Here is a 25,925-nt window from a genome sequence, read left to right on the forward strand (position 1 = left end):
GCGGAGGCCGGTTGTAAGGGTGAGCGCGCGCGCGCGCCATCCAATCGGCTCCGGCTCCTGCGCCCTCCTCCTCCTCCTCCTCCTCCTCCCAGCTGTGTTGCAGGAAGTGTCAGGAGGAGGAGGAGGAGGAGGAGGGCGCAGGAGCCGGAGCCGATTGGATGGCGCGCGGAGGCCGGTTGTAAGGGTGAGCGCGCGCGCGCCATCCAATCGGCTCCGGCTCCTGCGCCCTCCTCCTCCTCCTCCCAGCTGTGTTGCAGGAAGTGCCAGGAGGAGGAGGAGGAGGGCGCAGGAGCCGGAGCCGATTGGATGGCGCGCGGAGGCCGGTTGTAAGGGTGAGCGCGCGCGGGCCGGGCGCCCAACAGGCAGGGGCGGTGCTTGGCTCACTGGGTGTGCGCTCGCGCCGCCCCTTCGCCCCGCCCACCCCATTTACAAAACGGGCGAAAGCTCGTAAATACTGTGGGAGTTGCTGTTTCGATATTTAAAAACCCTTCCGGGTTTGAAAATATGTTTTGTTATCGTACCGTAAATGCAAAAATTAACGAATGTTTTACGAATTACGAAATTAACGAACGAAACCGCACAGGCCTACTATCTGCCACTAAGCTTCAATTTCCAAAAGTCTATGAAATAGAGACCTTCATGCATTCTAATTATCACCACTCCTGCTCAGGACTTTTAAACTCAGGGTAGTGGTCTTCTTTATTAAATTAATCAATTTGTAATGTTGTCTTCCTTTTCTCTTAATAATATTTTAAAATAAATATGTCAAATTTCTTTATCTGAAATAAAATGGCATGACAATCAATACAAAACAGATGTGCTCCTGATATTTCTTATGACCTTTATTTCTGTTTTTACTCGTTTACTTATATATCTTCACATATTTAAGATGTATGTCCTATGTGACTTTCGATCATAAATGCAGTTTACTTTATAAAATGTTGCCCTATGTAAACCAACTTCTGACAATTAATATATCCAGATTGGGGAAGGTAATTCAACAAATACCTCTTATTAGCAAGTGTACAAAGTCCAAGTGACAACAGCAGGTTTCTGATATGAGGCGTGCACCTAGAATCTTACAAGTGATCTTCTTGGACAGAGCAATAGGAACCTATTAAATATGCTTTCATTCTGATTGAAATATATGAAAAATAATGATTTCTTGATTCTATAGAAAATGATTGCGGTATTTTGGAAAAGGACACTTGATATGGATCTTCTCCATCTGTTCTGATTCTTCCTGGATGGCTGAACAATGGAATCAGCACAACACAGCTGCTTCTTTAATACAAACTACAAAGGAAAAAATCAGTTTTTTGCATCTGGAGCCCACATCTTGATCTCAGCAGCTAAATGCCAAGAGAAGGATTGAGAAGGAGTCACAGCACTGTTGGATCAGAACTGATGATGGGATAAGGAGGACAGACAAAACCTTTTGCGCACTTCAAATATCTATGTATCTCCGCATGCAGCCTGTCCCCTTCAAACCTTCCAAAAAAATCTATCCTTATCTCTTCATACCACAGGATGAAGCATGAAATACTGCAGAGGACCCCCCTGTGCTTAGGAGAAGACAGAAGGAAAATGGGATGTTCTTCTTGCTTGTTATATGGCTCCTGTACAAAATATGTGCAAAATGTAATTGCAGTCAAAATAGTTACTACACTGGTTTACTCACAACATTTTACATGCCAAACTTCTTGAGCTGAAAAGTAGAAGAAATATTTTATTTTGTTCAACATTACAGCTCTGAAAATCAAACCAGTTTTCATCTATGCTGTCTTCAGAAGGCCTGCAAAATACAAGGAAAGAAAAAAACTGAACTGTGATTGTTCCTTATAGAACGAAATAGTTGTTTGCAACTTTAGTCTGGAAAATGCATTTAATTTAATTTATCTGGCTTAGGAAAAAGATCTGAAAATTTTAAACTCTATGATAATTTTTTAGAATTAAAGGTGAAAGAAACAGGTTTGTCAGCCTGCCCTGTTTGTCAGGGCAAGCTGACAAACACATTACACAAGCAACCCTGGCACATCACTGGGATCCAGAGAATACTTGAATCTTAGCTTCTTTAGTAAACAGGTGATCATTATTCCCTTTAGACCCACATCTTCCAGTCAGGGCTAAGAAGAGGGCATCAAGCTAGAACACTTCTATGTTAGATGTGGGGAGTTTACTAGAACATTTTCCTAAATGCAACCCATAGTGACAGTATTATAAATAGTCCTTGACACTTTTGCCCATTTTTTTGTGACTTATAGTGTACATGAGTTGAGAAATATAATTTTAAAAGTGAGTGGGAATAGAGAGATAGAGAAAGCAGAAGTGAGAAGAGAGCAGGAGTAGAGGAAAAGAGGAGAGAGGAAAGAAACAAGAAAAAAAAAAGTAAAGTAGAATATAGGGATAGTGACATTTTTAAAAACAGTGGAGACAGATGGTATACGTCTCCCTCGTTGACTTCCTTTGTATCTTCCAAGTGGGTTTTCCTTTTCTTTCTTCCGTCTGTATTTTCTTTCTATTTTCTCTTCTACTTATGTTGCTGTGTTTCTATTTCCTTGGTTTAAATAATTTGTACATTTGTCCAGTCAGTTTCTTTTATTTGGGGTTCCTTTATTTTTTGAAATCAGACATGATAGTCTGTCCATATTTCTAATGTCTAAGACTTTTTCTGTCCAGTTCTTAATTTCTGGAGTATCTTCTTTCTTCCAGAGTTTTGCGTAGCAAATTCTTGCTGCTCTATTCAATAAGAAAAGAAGTTTATCTGTGTTTTTATCTATCTTTGGATCTGTTATGCCTAATAAGAATATCTCTGGCTTAAATGGGATTCTTATGTGTAATATTTCCTGTACATCTTCGTGGATTTTTTTCCAATATAATTTCGCTCTTGAACACAACCACCACATGTGGAAGTAAGAACCTTCTATCCTTCCACACTTCCAGCATTTTATATTTATATTTTTATAAGAATTACTTATTTTTTGAGGGGTCATGTACCACCTATGTGCCACCTTCAACCAATTTTCTTTTAGATCTGTTGCGTACATATATTTGATTTATATTCTCCAATTTTTTTCCCAATCTTCTTTTCTTATTGTTTTTCCCAGGTTTTCATTTTATCTTTTCATATTTTTTTTCTCCTTCTGTTTCTAAGCTCCATCCTAATAATTTCTTATATAGTTTGGTTATTATCTTTCTTTCAGTTTTTAGTATATTATCCCACATGCACGATGGAGGACCTTCTTGCGGCAACACCAGAGGCACTCCAAGTGGCCAGATACTGGTCAAAGGACATTTAATCAGCTACCAAGTTTGCAAAATTTGTGTTTTTTTATCTGTTTGTTTATTTTGTTCTGTTAGAAATGTAATACAATGTTCTGGTTGCAGATGACACGATAAATAAAATAAATCCCAAAACGTGTCTTGCTCTTGAAAGCCTTTTCTTTTATCTTTCTTGAAGCATTCATTTATTTGTCTGTGTTGAAACCACGATTTTTTTATTTATCATGTTCATTTCCTGTTGAGTTTTTATTACTACCTCACCTTCTTCTCTTTTTAATAGTTCTTTATATTTTGGCCAATTATTCCATCCCATTTCTCTTCTTTGTGTGGCCTCTAATGGGGACAGCCATAATGGAGTTTTCTCACATATTTTTAATTTATATTTCTGCCAGATTTTCATAATAGCCGATCTAGTGAAATGATTCTTTTTTTTCTTTTTTTCCCTTTTTTTTGTGCCTTCATACCACATATAGTGGTGCCAACCAGTTCTTAAGTCAATTCCTTCTAAATTTAGCAATTTTTCTTTCTTCAATTCTGCCCAGTCCTTAGACCACATCAGTGCACTGGCTTCAAAATATAATTTCAGGTCTGGAACTGCAAAGCCTCCTCTTTTTGTTTCTTCTGTCATGTTTTTGAAGTTAATTCTTGCTTTTTTGCCTTGCCAAATGTATTTCATTATGTCTTTATTCCACTCTTTTAATAAGTTTTGATTTCTAATTATTATTTATTTATTTATATTTATTTATTTATTTATTTGCTTTATTTCTATACCGCATTTTTCAGCCTAATTCGGCGACTCAATGCGGTTTACACAATACAAATTATCACAACAATAGCAAGTAGTTAAAATACATCATATACAACAGACAAAACAACAATCAATTATCATATCGACGCCTCGATAAAAAATCAGAATCCGTTCTCATAATCCTTATAACATTTCCTATGTTCGATTTTACCGTCTTCTTGTGTTCAGTTGCACCGTTTAGCCAAATGCTTGTTCGTAGAGCAATTATTGGGAGATTTTGAAAGAGGAAAATAATTTTGGGTAATATTTTCATTTTTACGCTAGCAATTCTTCCTAAGAGTGATAAATTCAGGTTTTTCCAATTTTCTAATTCTTTTTTCATTTTTTCCCCCATCCTTCTATATAGTTGTTCTGTAGTAATTGTAAGTTCTTGGCCGTCAATATTATGCCTAAATATTTTAATTTAGTTACAATCTGGATGTTCCATTTCTCTCCTAATTTCTCCTTTTCTTTTTGTGTAATATTCTTTGTCAGGACTTTTGTTTTTTCTAGATTTAGTTTATTTGGTAAGAATCCTGATTGTTCCTCCTTAATTCTTTTCTTAAGTAAATTTTTGAGTCTCTCCGCGATTACAAAGCTAAATATTTTGTAGTCTAGGTTCAACAACGAGATAGGTCTGTAATTTTTAACTCTTTCTGGGTTGGTATTTTCTTTATGTATTACTGATATGTTTGCTTGCCTCTATGAGTTTGGAATTTCCTTAGATTCTCTAACTTTGTTCATAATTTGTTTATGTACGGAGTTAATTCATCCTGGAATGTCTTATAGTATATGGCTGAGAATCCGTCCGGTCCTTGTCTACTTTCAGATTTTTAATTGCTTTTTTTTATCTCCGAATCTGTAAACTCTTTGATTAGGTCTTCTCTTTCTTCTTCTGATATTCATTCTATTTTCCTTTCTCCCAGATATTGTGAATTTTTTTCTTCTTCTAGTTGATCTTTTTTATATAAATTTTTATAATATTCCATGAATTGCCTTTTTATTTCTTCTTCTTGTGTATACGAGTTATGTTCTTCTCTCAATTTTGTCACATATGTTGTTTCTCCCCCCCCCCCTTAATTTCCTTGCCAACCATTTTCCTGGCTTGTTTGCATTCATGAAGTAGTTTTGTTTCAAATATTTCAATTCTTTGGGTCTTTCGTCTAATTCCAAATATCCTCTCTATTTGTGGAGCAATTTTAAATTTTCTATAGTTTTGTTGTTTTGGATTTTGTTTTTGTTTTTTTGCCTATTGAGTTGCCACATACCACCTAACTTTGTTGATTAAGCTTTAAAAAAATATCTCAAAGGGAAGAGACTTAGAGTTGCAAAAGATAGAAGGATAAAACAATGAAGATGTTTAGAAAAGGCTGCTTCTGGGGTGTCCATTTCCTGTGACTACCATTGGTAGACTAGAAATGATTAATGAGCCACTTGCACAATTTTAATGCAGCCAAATATACTTATATTAATTGCTATACTATTTAATAAATGCTACACTATTTATTTACACTATTTCTATCCTGCCCACATCAGCCCGAAGGCGATTCAGGCCGGAAATTAATTGCTCTCATGGAAACATAGACAGCAGCAGAATACTCAATAACTGGTTTTGTTAAACTGGAAAGGGGGCATTGTATTGTTAAACTGGAAAGGGGGCGATGCATAACAAGAGAAAATATAAGTTGCTGGAAGGAGGAAAGCATGGGATACCCACATTAAACCTGACAATAGTTTCCTAGTTTTTTACTTTAGATCAATGTTTCTCAACCTTCCTGATGCCATGACCTCTTAATCCAGTTCCTCATATTGTGGTGACCCACAACCATAAAATTATTTTCATTGCTACTTCATAATTGTAATTTTGCTACTATTATGATTTATAATGTAAATATCTGATCTGCTGAATGTATTTTCATTAACTGGACCAAATTTGGCACAAATACCCAATATGGCCAAATTTGAATACTGGTGGGGTTGACAGGGGGATTGATTTTGTCATTTGGGAGTTGTAGTTACTGGGATTTATATTTAACCTACAAGCAAACAGCATTCTGAACACCAACAATGAAATTGAACCAAACATGGCATAAAGAACTCCCATGACCAGCAGAAAATACTGGAAAGGTTTGGTGGGCATTCACTTTGAGTTCTGGAGTTATAGTTCACCTACATCCAGAGAGCACTGTGGACTCAAACAATGATAGATCTGGACCACATTTTACATGAATACTCAATATGCCCAAATGTGAACACTGGTGGAGTTTGGAGAAAATAGACCTTGACATTTGGGAATTGTAGTTGTTAGGATTTATAGATCACCTACAATCAAAGAGCATTCCACCAACCATAGATTAGGGCCAGTCTTCCCACACAGAACCCCCATGCCTTGAAGGGACACTGCTTTAGATTATCTGTAAAGGATCGATACAGGCCTCATTTTCTTGGGAAATCTTTTCTGGATGAACTTATCAAACAGCTCAGTTTCTTTCAAAAAGCAATTTGCTTACAGAATCACAATGTGACAAAGCAGAATAGACTGCTTACAGAGAGGCAAGCATGGAAGGGGAATAGGAGGTCTGAGATAAAGATATATACAAGTCAAGAAGGTAAGATAAAGAAGCAATATGGCACAAGGGAAACACAGTGAGAAGGATAAAAATCACCAACAAACACATGTCAGTCTCAAATACAAGATATTTTTAAACAGAGAAGAGGATTTCCTATGTTACACAGAGGAGCAATATTTGTCAGAAAAGAAGTAAAACAAAATCCATGGTTTATTCAACACTAATCAATGAGATTGCTGCAAATTCAGACCTAAGCAAGCAATTTCCCTGCATTCTCAGAAAGCCCTTCAGTAGGACACAAATATGATGAGATTTCCAGTTCAAGTAGGATAGATCTAAAAGACCAAATTAATACATCAGCATTGATTAATTGCTGAGAGAGGAAGGGAGAGAGAATTTCAAAGGAGATCAAGAGATAAACTCCAAAGATGAAAAAGACAGCCTATAAAGGGGTAATGAATTTTCCTTTTCACTTGAATAAATAATCTCAAGTTTAAATAGAAAAAGGGTACTTCTGAAAAATGCCACATGTATATGACAACCACAGGAAAAGAAAAGGATTGAAGGTTATGAATCAATTTCACAGAATCATAGAATCATAGAGTTGGAAGAGACCATCCAGTCCAACCTCCTGCCAAGAAGCAGGAATATTGCATTCAAAGCACTCCTGACAGATGGCCCTCTAGCCTCTGTTTAAAAACATCCAAAGAAGGAGCCTCCACCACACTCCAGGGCAGAGAGTTCCACTGCTGAACAGCTCTCACAATCAGGAAGTTCTTCCTCATGTTTGGATGGAATCTCCTTTCTTGTAGTTTGAAGCCATTGTTCCACATCCTAGTCTCCAGGGAACAGGAAAACAAGCTTGCTCCCTCCTCCCTGTGACTTCCTCTCACATATTTATACATGGCTATCATATCTCCTCTCAGCCTTCTCTTCTTCAGGTTAAACATGCCCAGCTCCTTAAGCCTCTCCTCATAGGACTTGTTCTCCAGACCCTTGATCATTTTAGTCGCCCTCCTCTGGACACATTACAGCTTGTCAACATCTCTCTTCAATTGTGGTGCCCAGAATTGGACAAAATATTCCAGGTGTGGTCTAACCAAGGCGGAATAGAGGGGTAGCATGACTTCCCCGGATGTAGACACTATGCTCCTATTGATGCAGCCCAAAATCCCATTGGCTTTTTTTGCCGCCACATCACATTGTTGGCTCATGTTTAACTGGTTATCCACGAGGACTCCAAGATCTTTTTCACACATACTGCTTTCAAGCCAGGAACCCTCCATTCTGTATCTTTGCATTTAGTTTTTTTCTGTATAAGTGGAGTATCTTGCATTTGTCCCTGTCAAACTTCATTTTGTTAGTTTTGGCCCATCCCTCTAATCTGTCAAGATCGTTTTGAATTCTGCTCCTGTCCTCTGGAGTATTGGCTACCCCTCCCAATTTGGTGTCGTCTGCAAACTTGATGATCATGCCTTCTAGCCCTTCATCTAAGTCATTAATAAAGATGTTGGATAGGACCGGGCCCAGGATGGAACCCTGTGGCACTCCACTTGTCACTTCTATCCAAGATGAAGAGGAAGCATTGGTGGGCACCCTCTGGGTTCGTCCATTTAACCAATTGCAGATCCACCTAACCGTAGTTTTGCCTAGCCCACATTGGACTAGTTTGTTTGCCAGAAGGTCATGAGGGACCTTGTCGAAGGCCTCACTGAAATCCAGGTACGCTACATCCCCGGCATTCCCCGCATCTACCCAGCTTGTAACTCTATCGAAAAAGGAGATCAGATTAGTTTGGCATGACTTGTTTTAGATAAATCCATGTTGACTATTAGCGATGACCACATTTGTTTCTAAGTGTTTGCAGACCACTTCCTTAACAATTTTTTCCCCCAGAATCTTTCCTGGTATCGATGTGAGGCTGACCAGACAGTAATTGCTTGGGTCATCATTTTTTCCCTTCTTGAAGATTAGGACCACATTGGCCCTCCTCCAATCTGCTGGAACTTCTCCCGTTCTCCAAGAACTCTCAAAGATTATTGCCAATGGTTCCGAAATAACTTCCGTTAATTCCTTCAATACTCTTGGTTGTAGTTGATCTGGCCCTGGGGACTTGAACTCATTTAGAGTGGCCAGGTATCCCTGGATGACTTGTTTCCCAATTTGGGGTTCGATGTAATCTAATCCCTCATCCACTCCATCTTGCTGAGGTTGAAGATGACTTTCTTTTTGTGTGAAGACTGAGGCAAAGAAGGCATTAAATAGTTCTGCATTTTCCCTCTCCCCTGTCAGCATTGCCCCATCTTCTCCTCGAAGAGGCCCTATCTTCTTCTTGTTCTTCCTTTTTCTACTGACATAAGAAAAGAAGCCCTTTTTATTGTTTTTAAAGTCCCTGGCAAGCCTGAGGTCATTTTGTGATTTAGCCTTACGGACCTTTTCCTTACAGGAGTTGGCTATTTGTTTGAATTCTTCTTCGATGATTTCTCCCTTTTTCCACTTCTTGTGCATGTCTCTTTTGTGTCTTAGCACAGTTAGAAGTTCTTCTAACATCCATTCTGGCTTCTTTGCACTTGTCCTATTTTTTCTCTTTGTTGGCACTGTTTGCATTTGTGCCTTGAATATTTCACTCTTGAGAAACTCCCATCCATCCGTAACTCCCTTTTCTTTTAGTATCTGTGTCCATGGAATGCTGCTCAGTGTTTCCTTCATTTTTCGGAAATCAACTCTCCTAAAGTCCAAAATGCGGGTTTGACTTGTCTTAGTTTCGGCCTTCCTTTGTACCTCAAATTGCAGTAGTACATGGTCACTTGTCCCTAAGGTTCCAACCACTTCAACCACATCGATCAGGTCCTCCGCATTTGTTAGGATGAGATCAAGAGTAGCCGGCCCCCTTGTTGTCTCTTCTACCTTCTGGACCAATTTGTTGTTTTATAGTAAAATGCACTGAAATGCTTAAACACCAGCTCAAAAAGGTTACTGTACAACTACAACAGGAATAAGCATCACCCTTAAATTCTCTCTATTGATCATGTAGGAGGAGACATAAGATAGAAAAGAGCCAGCATATATACAGTAGATAGAGGCAATGTTAGTTCATGCTTTAAGTAGCCCATTCAAGTAATCCATGGAATGTGTCAGCTTTTAAAAATGAACAAATTATGAATATACTAAAATTATTGCTGATATCAGCACAAGCATAATATTATATTGCTTCTTTATAAAGAGTTCATACAACAGCAAAAAAAAAAAAAAACAACTTCAATTAACTTTTAAACAATCTATCCCTAGTATGATGTCAAAACAGGAATCATGCAGAATAGATATGATATATATGTTATTAGCCTGAAAACTTTGATTCCCTTTTCAAGCACCCTAGTCTATGGGAGAACTGCAAGCCTCATTTGATCATAAAAGGTTTTTCAAGACTGGAGAATGCACTGCACTTGTCAGAAGCAGACTGGAGAGGCATCAGACTGAAAGATAATGCAAGAATCAATTTGTCTCTGCAAGTCCTGGCATTTGTTTTGTTTATTCATTTATTCATTCATTTGTTTTAGACTAGAAAAATGAGTGTGCAGCAGTCACCAACTCATATAGGAAGAGGTAAACAGGCAGTTTGGGCTGGTGAGTGTGGGTAACCTCAATGTCAAGAGATGGGTCACATTTTGCCTCCTCTCTGAACAATTTCCCAGAGTGATTGTTATTATAATACGATGTTAAACCTTTATGCTAGCAGTCCCCATTGATTCCTACTTGTCTGAATCAATGGAAGGGGCTCTCTTGTTTTCAATTATCTCTTTGGAAAAAAAACCCAGATATTAGAGGGAAACAGAGACAAAGAGTTACAAAAGTCACTGTTGCAGTTACTGAAGCATCCTCCTCGACTTGTGATTTTTTTTAAAATGGTGAAAGCCATTTTAAGAAATTTGATCTTCTTTTCTATGTATTCTGAACTCAGGTGTGGGTTGATGAACAAAATGTCTAATTTGCTTTTAGAGTCTTCTAAGTAGCATACTAATGTATGTTGGTTAATTGGTTGATTGATTGAGTGAGTAACGGATTGAGTGACCTTTTTGTGAGTACTTGGGTTAATCAGTTAAAGTAATAATTCAGTCCTAGCTAGAATCACATACATGGATTAGGCAGATTTATGCCACAGGAACGTAAAATGTATCATGACATTTACAGGTCCCTAGAAAAGCAATCTAGAGCCAGTGTAATCTAGGGCCAGTAGAAGCTAACAGCAGTGGTGAGATACAAGCAGGAACAGAAGAATGAATAAAGTCAAATACATATATGATGAATTATAACTGAGATGTAGTCAACATTGTAGCAATCCTATACTTTCGTGGCCTTGGTGCTGCCTGTCTCTTACACTGACAAAACATCAAACATTAAAAAATTGATTCCTGAACTAGAACAGCAATTCATAGTCTTATGGCGAACAGCTTGGTTCACAGATTATGATAGCTAGCCAGACAATGGAAATATACTTGCCCAGTAATTTAGAACCGTTATAAGATAATCTATCAATATGAGTAGCATTATTCTATGCCATTCTGTTCCTTCTCAAGTAAACCTAGAGATTTGATTATTCATAATTTTATTAAAAATGTAGTATCTAGGAATTTCTAGGTGTTCCAGTGTGCTTCCTCCAGCCATAATTGCAAGGACCTACAGAGTTTTCTGAATGAATACCTTTCTAGGAACCTCTAGGTCCTCCAACGCAATTCTGTGACCAGCTTCCAGTGGAGGTGACCACAGACATACTGGAAGACTTATACATTCTTAGAGAAGTATTATCTCAAGTTTTTTAAAAAAGATTTTTTGTTTTTGTTTTCAGTTTTTCACTTTTATGGTGATCCTTTGGCCATAACCCCAGTAAATGTAGAGGGCAGACAAAAATCATGGTTTTCCAAGATTCTGAATCAGCTGAGCATTGACAAGGATACATGAAGCCTTTCTGTTCAGAAACTCCCCCTCCATGTACTTTGGTTTTCCAAGGTTATAAATCAGCTGACTAGGAAGTAGAAATGTTTTAATGTCATTTTTATGGTGATCTAAGAGCCATTTTCACCAAATCTAAGGCCTATAGTCCACCATTCTGTTCACACAATGGCCAGCCAGTTACCTATAAATAGTCCACAAGTACTGTAAGTGCAACAGTGTACTACTGCTTCTATTCCACAACAAAAATACACAACACATTCTGATCCTGGAATGAATCAAGATCCACCATGATGAGAAGCCTGCAATAGCCCCATTCTGCATGTATATGTCAAATTCCTTTTTAAAACTCCCCAAGTTGATGGCCAACACTGCAGCTTTGGAAAAAAGTAAGACCACCTTGGTAAAACCAAATTTCACAGTTTTAGTATGTGAAAAAGTACTTTCTTTGATCTGTCCTGAATATCCCACCAGTTCAATTTCATCAGGAAACTTTAGGTTCTGGTATTATTGAATTAACTTAATGATTAAATGTATGTAAAATAACAAGACAGAAAAGAAACCACGAGAAACCACCCAGAGATTTTGCTACCATGCCTAACTTGCTTAACTTGTGCCCAACTTGCTTAACTTGATATGGTTGTTCCTTAGTGCCTATGTGCATAAGCTTATTTGCTTCTTAATACATACGTGGTATAAGCTGACTGCTTGAGGTAAACATGTACTGAGCATGAGCCAATAGAATAGGTGCACATGATTTCTTGTAAAACAGGTGTTTTCTAGGAAATAGAAACTTAAATTTAGAAAAGAGTATAAAAAGGCCAACACAGGGTGTGACAGTTTGTTTTACCAGCAAGAGTTGGGCTATCACCTGTCTCTGGCCAGAAATAAACTGCTGACTTCACCTGATCCTGTAGTCTGTCTGTTTTACTTTTCCTTCGCCTCCATGAATTCACTACATTATGAAAAGAAGGAGGAAGATTGTTTCCCTTTCCACTATTTCTAAGCTATGCAAAATTTTATACACTTCTACCATTTCTTCGCTTATGCATGTTCCTATTAACAGAATAGCCACAGGCATTGTGACTGTTTTTCACATGGAAGCTGCACATGCAGATCCAACATTTGCACATGTAGAATTTGTTCTTTGGTCATTTTGGAGGCATAATAACATCCTAAAGCAACAGATTTAGCCAGTTATAGTACAGTCATTTGTTGATCTGAAATTATAGATTTGAACTCCCAATTCAACATTCAGATATGGAAGTATAAATCAGCATGAGTCGAACTGTTTTCAAAATAACCATGTTATGGCAAGACAAAGCCAGCTCATGCAACCTGCCTTCTGGTAATATTTGTCACTTCTGCGTACAAGCTTTATGGAAATTAATATCCAAAATGTAACTAAGAAAAAAAATCTCCTTAAAATAATCAAATGCCTGAAAACATGCTATAACAAATCTGAAATCCACAAAACCTGTCATACCTTTATTTGGACAACTGAAAAGTACAAAATACTTCATACAAGCTTTCAAAGCTTATTCATCAGGCAAAAATGTTAAAAATCATACAGGAAAAATATGATAATATTAGAACAGCAGGCCTACATTTTGCCTCATAACCCTGAATATGTTTCCTGCACATATACTGTATCTTCATTGGTATATTGGTATATGACACAAGCTCTTAAAATACCTCTACAGATATATGAGATTACAAGGTTACATCAATGCAGATATTTGGCAATCCTCAGCAAATTACTCATCCTTAGAAAAAAGAATAGATATTTAAACAAAAGACAGGCATCTTATTATAATATGCATGTTTTTTCCATTTTAGAAAATTTTGCATTTTTTAAAAAAATGTCTAAATGTACATGCTTGAAACAAGATTTAAATGAGTAATTGATGGTTTCACTTTGTGACCTTGAAAGAGAGCAAAGCTTTCATGTACTTTGCATTCATTATTGCTAACACAGTTCAGGGTCATTCAGCATTCTAAGAAGCATCATTTTTCACTAAGATACTTCTGTCCAGTATGATCCATGTCAGACTGAAATCTCATTTACAAAAAGCCAGCTGAATCCAAAATTGTTCTACTCTAAATGTACTGTTTAAGCCCTTCAGCTCTAGAGATTTGGCCCATTATGTGGCCTAATAAAGATAATCGAGCAAAATTAATTTGGTGGGTCTTAGCCCAGACGCTTGTGGAGTCCTGCCAACTTTGTATATCCTGTCATTCCATTCATTTTGATAGCCCCTCTTTGCTCAGAATGTTTGATCAAGAATAGTAGGGAAAGTTGTAGGTCATGTAACTATTACCCATTGGAAAAACTCTCTATGTTAACAGAACAGCATTGGGAGATATAATGCATAGCATATGTATCCTCTGCCATTGACTTTTGCTCTTAGCCCATGGATCTTAGCATTATCACAATCTTCTTAATTTGAAACAATATGTAAAAAAATATCCAAACGTGCACACATTATAGCTGTCTGATAAGATGAAACAGACTGCCTACAGAGAATATACAAAAGCTGCCCTACTTTTCCATTTCTTGGGACAAAAAAAATGACTATGGCTTTTTTGCCATGTTACAATTTGATACAAATTGATCACTGAAGATAACTGAATTATCTTTAGAAGAGGCACAATATATTGTTCAAAATTCTGAAAGTCTAGTAGTACTAGTACAGGTTGATCTTATTCTGTATTATTAAGGGTTTGTCCCCACTTTATATTCTGTGATATTCATTCATTCACTGCATTTTATCACAAAATCTTAGGTGAGGGCATAGACAATAAAGTGAATTTAAAAACTTTTAAAAGGTCCACAACAATTGAAGGCAAACAAAAAACAATTGAAAAGAAATTAACGGACATATTGACAATGATTTCCAATTTATTTAAGCTAAGATCCTAAGATCCCAACAGATTTTGAGGACCTTATACACTGCTGGCTCAATCCAGTATCCAGGATGTGATCTGCTGTCCAGGATCCCCCATGTTGTGGCAGTCCCCAGCCATGATATGCCACCTACCGGCTTCTCAGTATTCTGGCCGATGTCAGCCAGAGTGCCAGAACACCGGGGTTGAGGAAGATGGGAGTGGGAGGGAAAAGCCCCCCTTTGTCAGTATTCATGATGTCAGCCTAAGCACTGAGAACAAGGCATGTGTATGTTACGCCATGGGACCACTGTGACACAGGGGACTGCCACCATGTGTTCCCTGACTGCCCAGGCCCAAGAAACATAGGATTGCAATTAAGACATTTGTGGATGGTTCTGGTTCAGAACTGGCCAAACCATCTTCAATTCCCTTAAGTCAGAGGGCAATCCAAATTCTGGGTCAGAGTTCAGACTTTCCTCCTGCCTTAACCCATTAAGGCAGCCTTGTCCCAGGTTTACCTGAGTTCCCTTGGGGAGATAGAGTGGGATGTCAATAAAGATTATTATTATTATTATTATTATTATTATTATTATTATTATTATCAGCTTCATGGAAGATTTATCCACTGCAAACCTGATCCAGTTACACACCAGTGTAGATGAACTCTTGGAAAATTCAATCAGGGAAGTCATGGCCCTCAATCTGCAAGAGCAAAGCAGAACTGTTTATAGAGTGGCTTGAGGTCTCTCATTCACAAAGTTGCCATAAGTCAAAGTTAGCTTGACAGAAGTTAACAACAGCAATTAGAACAACAAACCAAAATGAAGTCAATGCAAGTGTTAATCAAAATTCTAAGAGGACATTTCACAATTTTGTTATTTGCATTTGCTTTTGTTTGTAAAACATAGCCAAAAATTAAGCAAGTTACATTGAAGTAAAAAAGATAATAAGAAAAAAAAACTTCATTCCCGACTTCTGAAAGTAATGATGAGTCAAGACGACACACACCATTGCCCTCCAGTACCAAACACACTCGCTCACATTTATCTCACCACCCACAACAGAACATGAGGCAGCTGGGGACACAGCATGAGAACGTATTTGAACCATGATTACTCCTTCACTATTTAGTGATACCAAACCCTTGTAACTATAAAGGAAACTAAAATATACAGTTACAAACCAAAAGGAGGAAAATCCCTCATTAATTTGCAAACATGACTTAACTATTTATAGTGGAAAAGGAAGAAATTATAATTGCCTATTTATTGTAAAATGATTTGTTCATATGAAAACATGAATACAAATAATTCTTATAAATACATGTTTGTGGCCATTTATTATTGAACTGTTATAAAAGAGAGATAGATACTATATGTATTGAGACAGAATGGACTAGTCTGATAATTATAATCTGTGTTGGGGAACACAAGGGATCTTATTTCCATGGGGAGACTCCATAATGAGCAAATCATTTCTAGTTTTTCCCCACATTTTTTTTCAATTCAAAAGCCCTTTTTAAAATTGTAATGTAATTTATCATTATTTAGAAGAGGACAATGTAAAATATAAAGACACATTACATTCTGTTTTAAATTGGTATCCCAGATAAATTTTATGCTGCATAGCATGCATAATATCAGTATTTAGAAGTTACCTACAGTATTTTAAATAGAAGTTACCTACAGTATTTTTATATTTAATGGGAATTAGAGGGCAAACCTATCTCTCTTTCTTCACTAATCTTCCCAATTGGCTGAGATCCAGACTAAGTTAGTTGTAATTAGCTCCCACTGAAATCAGTGGGATATAAGCCAAGCATTGCCAAAAAAAAGCTCCTAACTCATGAATTATTTTCCCTCACTTATTTTAATGAGATGTAAACCCACAGGTTAATCTGTATCCCAGAAGGTATGGTCAGTGTGGTGTACACAGGTGTACATAAGGTTGTTGCCTTCATTAGAAATGCCTTTCCATTAGAAAGCCTAATTAAGAATTCATATCGTCTGTCTTGCTAGTTACTGCAGAATGATAACCCTTCCAACTCTATGATTTTATAGTTCTATGTAATTCCAGATAATTGTGCCTATGTTGTTGATTGTCCAAAATGCCTCTACTTTTCCAAAGCCATCCCTGGCAATAAGAGAATAAAAATGTGTCTGAAGTATCACTCCACATATACGTATTGGCATCATCAGCATCAAATTTATTGCTATCACACTTTCCCCCCACAATTGGAGTTCAAAGTTGTACACATTTTTTAAAAAATCAATAAAACGTACCAAAATGAGCATTAAAATAGAATTAAATGATTCACAATGTGAAAAAATGTGAACTTAAAATAACAAACTAAAACAAAATGCCATTTTAATAAGATTCAATTGAATTAAACAAGAAAACAATTCAATTAAAGAAGAAAACACCCCCTAGAACATTTTTAAGAACACTTACAAAGGGAGGAAAATGAGAAGATATCATGCTTAGTCTTGGATTATGTGCCTCAAGGATTGGAGCTGGTGGAGCTACTGACATATAAACAGAAGTAGAGAAACCCAAATATTACTTTGACACTTCTATGATACTAAAAAACAAATCCAGACACACGGTTGTTCTAATTACCACTGTGGCCCCTAAAATAATCTGGATGTCCCGAATTTAAACATTATATTAAGTACTGAAACATAATGATATAACCCTGCAATATGTAACCACTAATTGCCAAACTAGGATAGACCAACTTCTTCAATTGCCTTAACCCATTACTTAAAGAATGTGTTCTTTCCCCTTTATACAATTAGAGCAATATCATTCCACTTAGAATAAAAAGTAGAAGAAGGAGGAGGAGGAGGAGGAGGAGGAGGAGGAGAATTTTATTTTTCAACCCACCCTCCCCCCCCAATCTCCCTGAAGGGCCTTGGGGCAGCTTACATGGGGCCAAGCCCAGGCAACATACAATTAAAAGCAAATAACAAATTACAATTAAAAAGCATAAAGCAACATAACAACAATAGACAAGCTTCAAGCAGCAAAAGACAATTTTGAAAAGGGGGGAGGAAGGCCAATATACGAGCTGATTAAAGGATAATTGGTTCAATAGAGTGGATGGAAACGTATAATAGCATAGGAAATATTATTTATTTATTTATTTCGAGGTTTTATATACCGACCCTCTCACCTTCAAAGAGGGATTTGGACCGGTTCACAACATGTGTTAACATACAAAGAATATACAATAACAACACAATGCCACTTCATAACACGATTAAAATATCAGCACTATACACGTTAAAACATTATCATCACAGTTAAAAGAGCCAAATCATCCGACACCATCACAATCCCATTCATCATCATCCTTTCATGTGGGCAAAGAATTAAATCAGTTGTCAAATGCCGCATTCCACAACAGGTCTTTGTTAGTTTCCCGAACGTCATGAGGGAGGGGGCAGTTCTGATCTCTAATGGCAGGGAGTTCCAAAGTCGAGGGGCCACAATCGAGAAGGCCCTGTCCCTCGTCCCCACCAGCCGTGCTTGTGCAGGCGGGGGACCGAGAGCAGGGCTCCTCCAGACGATCTTAGTGGTCTTGATGGTTCATAGGGGAGAATATGTTCGGAGAGGTAAACAGGGCCGGAGTCGTTTAGGGCTTTATAGGTTAACACCAGCACTTTGAATTGTGCTCGGAAGCTAATCGGCAGCCAGTGGAGTTCGAGTAACAGTGGAGTGGTGTGCTCCCTGTACCCAGCCACCGTTAGTAATCTGGCTGCCGCGCGTTGTACTTGCTGCAGCTTCCGGGCAGTCTTCAGAGGCAACCCCACGTAGAGAGCATTGCAGTAATCTAAGCGGGATGTAACCAAAGCGTGTACTACCATGGCCAAGTCAGCCTTCCCAAGGTACGGACGCAGCTGGCGCACAAGTTTTAATTGTGCAAATGCTCCCCTGACCACCGCTGAAACCTGGGGTTCCAGGCTCAGCGATGAATCCAGGAGAACTCCCAGACTGCGTACCTGTGTTTTTAGGGGGAGTGTGACCCCGTCCAGCACAGGCTTACAACTGACCAGGAGTACCTCTGTCTTGTCTGGATTTAGTTTCAATCTGTTGTCCCTCATCCAGTCCGTGACAGCGGCCAAGCACCGGTTCATGACCTGAACAGCCTCCTTAGTGGCAGGTGGAAAAGAGTGATAGAGTTGGACATCACCTGCGTACAGATGACATCGCACCCCAAAACTCCGGAACACAGAGCAATTTAACAGGATCAGAATCAATTCAGTTTAACTTAACTTACAAAATCTGAATACTAATGTGATATAGGAATTCAGGTTGAATGATGATTCAAGTCACGATACAAGTCGTATGTCATAGGAGTTGTCAATTGAAAGCACAATGAAACATCAACGTATTTAATTCCTTGCGGAATGTGGCTAGGGAGGATGCCAGCCTAATCTCCCTGGGGAGAGAGTTCCAGAGACAGGGGGCCACTACCGAGAATGCCCTTTCTCTCATCCCCACCAGCTGGGCTTGGGACTGAGGCGGGAGTGAGAAAAGAGCATTCCCAGAAGATCTTAAGGACCGCGTGGGCTCATACGAGAGGAGGCGGTCGCGCAGATAGGCAGGTGCTGAACCGTTTAGAGCTTTATAGATAATAACCTGCACCTTGAATTCAGACCAGAAAATGAATGGCAGCCAGTGGAGCTGTTTAAACAGGAGGGTTGACCGTTCCCTGTAACTTGCTCTGGTTAACAATCTGGCCACCAACCTTTGCACCAGTTGTAGTTTCTGAACTGTCTTCAAAGACAGCCCTACATAGCGTGCATTACAGTAGTCCAATCTTGTAGTCCAATCTTGAGGTAACTAAGGTGTGGACCACCATGGTCAAGTCAGACTTCTCGAGGTACGGTTGCAGCTGGCGCACAAGTTTTGACTATGCAAAGGCCCTTCCAGCCACCGCCGACACCTGAGCATCAAGCGTCAGCGCTGAGTCCAGGAGGACCCCCAAACTGCAGACCTGTGTCTTCAGGGGGAATGTAACCCCATCAAACACAGGTTGCCACCCAATACCCCATTTGGCTGAGCAACTGACTTGGAGGACCTCAGTCTTGTCAGGATTCAATTTCAACCTGTTAGCCCTTATCCAGTCCATCACAGCGGACAGGCACTGGTCCAGGACCCGAGGGGCTTCCTTGGATTTTGGTGGAAAGGAGTAATAGAGTTTTGTGTCATCTGCGTAAACTTGGCTCTCATAAAATCCTAGGACCAGTAGTTTAGTGAAGAAATGGAGGCTACGTTCCAAGAATTTGAAATATTCCTCCTTTCAGCTACAATTCCCAGGATTCTAAAGGATGGAATCCTGATGTTATTTAAAAAGAGCATCATAGTTCTAAAAATCTGTAGTGTGAAAGAGAACCACTTCAGTTATTTATGTGAGATTTTCTTCAAAACAGTATATTAATGATTGAGGTGTTTGTTTAACATTGTGATTTTTTAAAATTTCATTTTTTCTGCTAGGGGAGATTTTCTACAAATAATATTTCAAGGAATTAATCAGAAGTAATGCTACTTATTGAACACATGTGCATGGCATATTTAAAATGTGTGATGATGTTTCTGTCATGTAAAAAATTAAGGAAAGCAGTAAACATAATTAAATCAGGACTCCCAGATTGATTTATTACAATGAGCATATGAAATCTGAGCAGTTCTAAATACAGAATGTGCATTATATAAACCTTTTTAAAGATAATGTGCCATTTAAAAATATTGCTCAAAGAGTCACTTTAAAAGGTAATTGAAAGAACTTTTAGGAACTTCTCTCATGCAAGAGTAAAAATTCATCTGTTAATTTTATAATGAAATATTTATTTATTTATTTATTTAGAACTTTTATATACCGGTCTTCTCACCTCCAACGAGGGACTCAGGCCGGTTTACAACAAGGGGTTCATACACGATAATTTGAAAACACCACATCAATAATACACTAATATAAACACATTAAAGTACTATCCTATAATTATATAAAGTGAAGTCGTTAGCATAAAAGTCACTATTCATCCCCATCCGTCCATGTGCTCAAAGCCATTGCCTCACTCATCAAATGCCAGATTCCAAAGCCAGGTTTTCACCAACCTTCTAAAGGTCTAAATAGCAAAGGCAAAGGGTTTTGCTGGCTGGAAATGACTGAAACTTCTACTAGACCAGTACTGCTGGCAACTTTCTGAGCTGACATTGCTACTCCGGTGTCAACACACTGGTCACTCTGCTATTAGGGTGGCATCTACACTGTAGAATTAATGTAGTTCTACATCAGTTTAACTGTCATGGCTCCAAGGTATTTAGCCTTCTTTGGAAAAAATTGCTGGTGATTCATCAAACTACAAATTCTAATATTCCATGGCATTGAGATATGACAGTTAAAATTGTACCAAACTACTTTATTTCTACTGCGTGGATGCACCATAACTGACAATAAGTCAACTTTGCCTACTAGTGTGCTTATCTAACCTGCCATGAAACCTCAAATTGCAGCAGTCTACAATAAATCAGAACTAAATTGTAATGTCAATTTCACTCAGAAGCTCTATTTGCCTGGTGAGCAGCATTAACTGGCAACAGAAGAAGCAGAAAGATGCAAGCAGTGATTGGCAGAACCCACCCATTCTACAGAACTGAGCTGCCCTGGTTTTCTTTTCTTGTACCAGTGGCAGCCAATTGGTGTTGATGGTACAACATTTTGAAAGGCTTTAGTGATAAGCAACTGCCCAACAGTGTTCTGACCCTAACCTGTGCATTGATGGTTATCCCAGTCAGGAGCATCTTTCAGAACCCAGACACATGGAAATATTTTGGGTGGAATTTTCAATTGACCTGAGGGGAATGTCAGGAAGAATATATGTCAACAATTCTCTTCATACAAACAAATTAGAGAACTCAAATTTGCCTCTGAACAGTATGGTCTAGCAGTCTGAGACCTACTTCATCTTTGTTATGAAGGTAAGTTAAAAATATAGGGCAAGCCATTCATGTATGAGTTCTGTGAAGCTGAGAGACATCAGTAATCTGTTGGAAACTACTATGAACTTGCATCAAGCCTTTCAGGATCAGTATAGCTATTACACATACCTTTTTCTGTGGGCCCTTCCAGGCATGCCCTATATCCCAGGATCTGATCCCAGGTTTTCTGTTTATCCCAAATTATTTGGTAGTGCGGATTCATATAATCCAGTTTAAAGCAGAAAACCAGGGATCAGATCCTGGGATATAGGGCCTGTCTGGAAGAGCCCTGTGTCAACATGCCTTGAGTGAATTTCAGTTCCTATGGAGCAAAACCATTGACAAAGTGCATGCAGACATTTGGAAGCCCACAGTTGGTTACCCATTTGGATGACTCTAGATCAGATAATAAACCCCTCAACCCCCAAGGCTATTTTTGTGAGTCCGAGAGGTAAAAAGCAATTTGAGCCCAAAACATTCCCCAGGGGCACGAGATTCATTTTATTCAGAATCCCCCTCCCCCCCCCTTGCAAGCCATTTTAGTAGAGGCCTTCTTAAAGAAACTACAAAGAAAGTGACTTTTGCTCACTTCCTGATATTAAATTTTTTTTCCTGGATCTGAAACAGGAGGTTTAAAATAACCTACATGCTTCCTAGCTCATGGAGAAATTTGATTTTGTGGGTGTGTGCAGGGATGGGATAGGGGCACTTTCTGTGCCCCAAGTTTCCTGGGGTCTATGGTACATTTTTTTTTAGTTTTCCACAATAGTCTATCTCTGCTGTATGGAAATATTAATTTCCCTTGAAGCATAGTCCCAATAGCCTTTTCAATACTGGCAGTCAGAGATTTCAACTCAAGTAAGTACTGAAAGCTGTGAAATCAAAACATTTTTTTTAAAAAAACAAAACATCGGGAAATATGGGCACTTACATCAGTAATATAACATTATCTTAACAACAGGAGAATAATTCAAGTCCTCATACATCTCATTGCTCTCCATAGGCACAGTACAGAGGCCAAATCCTAGCTCCTTTAGCCTTATAACTTATCTTGGAGAAATGCCATGCCACTGTAATTATCACTCCTTCAGTTTAACCACAACTGGCAGAGTTGGCTGTTTATTATGAAGTGATAATGACAGCTCCAGATGGGAAGGCAGTGGCTAACTTGCTTAAAATTACATTGAATTTCAGGGATGTAAAGGATACTTGCAAATTTTCTGATCCTCAGTTTAAGAAACGATTGTCTTGTGTTTCAGTATCACCTATTGAAAAAAGTTGTAACAATGATTTTTTTTTTACTTCACCATGAAAGCAACAGGATCAGCACTTTATTTTTCATTCTGTTTCTGAACAAAATACTTTTTGTGCAAAAGCAATGTCTTTGCCACAAAACTCATTGTTTTTTTCTACAAAATACAATGTTTTGTAGACAATACAGTCTGCAAAAAGAAAAGCCCAAAATGCAAGACTATCAACAACAAAAATTAAACTTGTATCATGATGCTCATAAAAATTCCTTATATAGGAAAGAGCAATCTTGCATTTATCAGCTGATGCATCTTATAAAGGAAGATTTACATCCCTGCTGGATATAGAAGAGTACAAAAGCATGTAGGAATGTAAGAGATGGTCTTACACAAAGTCTGATCAAAGGACTCTATTTCTCACATTGTTTATGTTGACAAGCACTCTTGTATGATTTGACAAAAGTCTCTCCAAACCTTACCTTGGACATATCAGGAATTGGACCCAAGATGTTTTCCACACAAAACATTGATTATACCACTGAGATTATTTATTTATTTATTCAGTGCATAAATGACACTATCTACCTACCTTATGCTAAAGGCAATGCACATAAAAATATAACTTAAACATTTTATAAAATCAAGATATTTCAAGAAAAAGGAGAAAATCCATAAAATATAACTTGAAAATGGCATTGGAATAAATGTCAAGAATGACATGGTAGTGTTCAGAATTGAAATAAGAGAACAAAACTAGCTCTCCTGTCCAACTAAAGAGACAACTTCACATCCTTTGGAAAGGAACGTTTTTGAAGAGGCCTTTTCTTGAATAAATCCTGTCTCTGATTAGGAGGACTACAAACTGAGTTACATGGAGGAGAGGGATAGTACTCCAGAGCACAGGTGGACCCACAGTATCAGATACCTCTAATGCACAAAACATGGGAAATAAACAAGGATTGAATTCTTAATGTAGAAAAGTAAATCTCAATTAAAATCACTTGGTTTAGAAATAATAATAATAATAATAATAATAATAATAATAATAGTTTTATTTCCTGCCCCTCTCCTCGTGGCTCAAGGCAGGTTATAGCATTACTAAAACATAAACAAACACATAATCATTTTAGCACACTTCATCAAATGCACATATTAAAACATACCTCCATGAAATATGTATAGAAAAAACACAAAACAAAACCAGACATACAGTGGAGTTTAATGACTTCTTCACATGGGGCATTTTTGCCCATTTTGCTGCTTTTATGCGTGGCTTGGGTGGGGGCTGCTGTACGCCTTCACATGATGCAATATTCCTGCTTCTTGGCAGGGGGTTGGACTGGATGGCCCATGGGGTCTCTTCCAATTCTATGATTCTATGATGCACAGCAAGCCCTGCCCATATTACTCCCAAAGTGGGGTTGAAGTGCCAAAAGGCACTTCCTCCACCACTGTGGAGAGGAAAGTGTTGTTTGGGAAGCTCCGATAGAGCTAGCTGCACTTTTCTGCCATTTTTGCCATGTTAAGGCAGAAAGGGTGGTGGGGCAATGTGTGTTGCCATCTTTTCTGCCATCTTATTGATGGCAGAAAAGATGGCAGAAAAGATGGCAACACACATTGCCCCACCAGGGCTGTAGCAGGGGGGTGGGGGTTAAAAGTTCAACTCTGTCCTGAAATGTGTTACATTAAAAAAGAAACCTGGTTTACTCATAAATTGGTTAACCAGTTAAAATTCATGAATAAACCAGGGTTTTTTTGGTAGGGGTTAGACCCCTTTCAGGGGGGTTAAAACTCTTAACACCTCCCCCCCCCCCCCAGCTATGGCCCTGGTGCCAACAAACTCTGTCCCATCCCCATCATGTGATGGAGGAGGAGGGAGGGTGTGTGGGGCACCATGAGCTGACCCTCTTTAGTGGCTCAAGAGCCATGTGAAGAGATGGTAAAATTCACCACTGTCTGGGTAGTTCTATAGGAAGAGATAGGTCTTCACTTGTATCCTATATTTCAACAGCTGATCCAGCTGTTGGCGCTCTACCAGAAGATCGTTCCAGTCATGGAGTGGCTGATGCAAAGGTCCTCTGGGTGGTGGTTGCCAGTCGGGTTTGGGCTAGTTGGAGTAACTGTCCCCCAGAGAATCTAAGTGTGTGGAACAGATTATATGGGAGACGGTGATCCTTTAGGTAACCTGGACCCAAACCATGTAGGGCTTTAAAGGTCAAACCCAACATCTTGTACTTTGCCTGGAAACTAATTGGCAGCCATTAGAGTAACTTTAGGATAGGTATAATATGCTCCCTCCCTGGTTGCTGTATTTTGAACTAATTGGATGGATTGATCTAATTTGACTTGAACCCTGCCTTTCTCCCAAATGTTATTCCAAGTGGTTTAGCTAGAATCACTGAATTTCATAACATGAATTTCATGATTGATTTTTTTCTTCTGTGGAGGTTAGTGCCTTTCAGGTGTATTTCTGTGTGGTAGGGGATTGACTTAGATCATTTTTGAAGCCCTTTCCAACTCTAGTACATATATACAGTATTCCCTGTTCCCGAACCTGAAACTGTTTAAGGATTTATTTAAGTCAAAATAAATGGAAAGTATTGAATAACCTCTTGGTTGAAAAGAATAGTTTTCACACAAAATAGTATCATTTTTGGCAGTGCCATCATCCAAAGACGGTACAGTCATCATGATGTGCATTCTCTAAGAAGAGGAGGAGGAATAAGAAGAAAATGGACTAGCTACATTGAATTGCACATGTAAACAAGATGGAATTGAATGCAGTTGGTCCAAGGACCTATAGTGTGGTTTACAATCTATATTCCTGACAAAAAGCCCAGAGTCCAGATATCATATTAGATCTAGTTTTAAACAGTTTTCAGGGGCAATTATTGGCAATGGTTGTGGCTCCTTTCCAAAACAACTACAAAATAAACATTCAGTCCTGAGTTCCTTTCACAGGGCTTAGAGATCCTGATGTTATCTTGATGCTGACAGGGGGTAGGGAAAAGGCGGAACTACTTAATGCCTTCTTTGCCCCAGTCTTCTCACAAAAAGAAAGTCATCTTCAACCTCAGCAAGATGGAGTGGATGAGGGATTAGAGGACATCCAACCCCAAATTGAGAAACAAGTCGTCCAGGAATACCTGGCCGTTCTAAATGAGTTCAAGTCCCCAGGGCCAGATCAACTACACCCAAGAGTATTGAAGGAAC

The 25,925-nt window shown here is 38.5% G+C and overlaps 1 protein-coding gene across 8 annotated transcripts in view; it reads right to left on the reverse strand.

Moving 5' to 3' along the window:
* The window catches only part of LRRC4C (leucine rich repeat containing 4C), a 1,028,842-nt gene that overhangs the window by 102,596 nt on the left and 900,321 nt on the right, over positions 1-25,925 (reverse strand). The window contains exon 1 of one of the 8 annotated variants that reach the window (XM_067462734.1): positions 15,126-15,177. The exons of the other annotated variants lie outside the window; for them this stretch is intronic. The gene's annotated coding sequence lies outside the window, so the exon portion shown is untranslated. Of the gene's footprint in view, positions 1-15,125; positions 15,178-25,925 lie in introns of those variants that run through there. 8 annotated transcript variants of the gene reach the window in all.

The sequence above is a fragment of the Anolis sagrei genome, chromosome 1 (genome assembly GCF_037176765.1).
Source record: "Anolis sagrei isolate rAnoSag1 chromosome 1, rAnoSag1.mat, whole genome shotgun sequence".
Lineage (NCBI taxonomy): Eukaryota > Metazoa > Chordata > Lepidosauria > Squamata > Dactyloidae > Anolis > Anolis sagrei.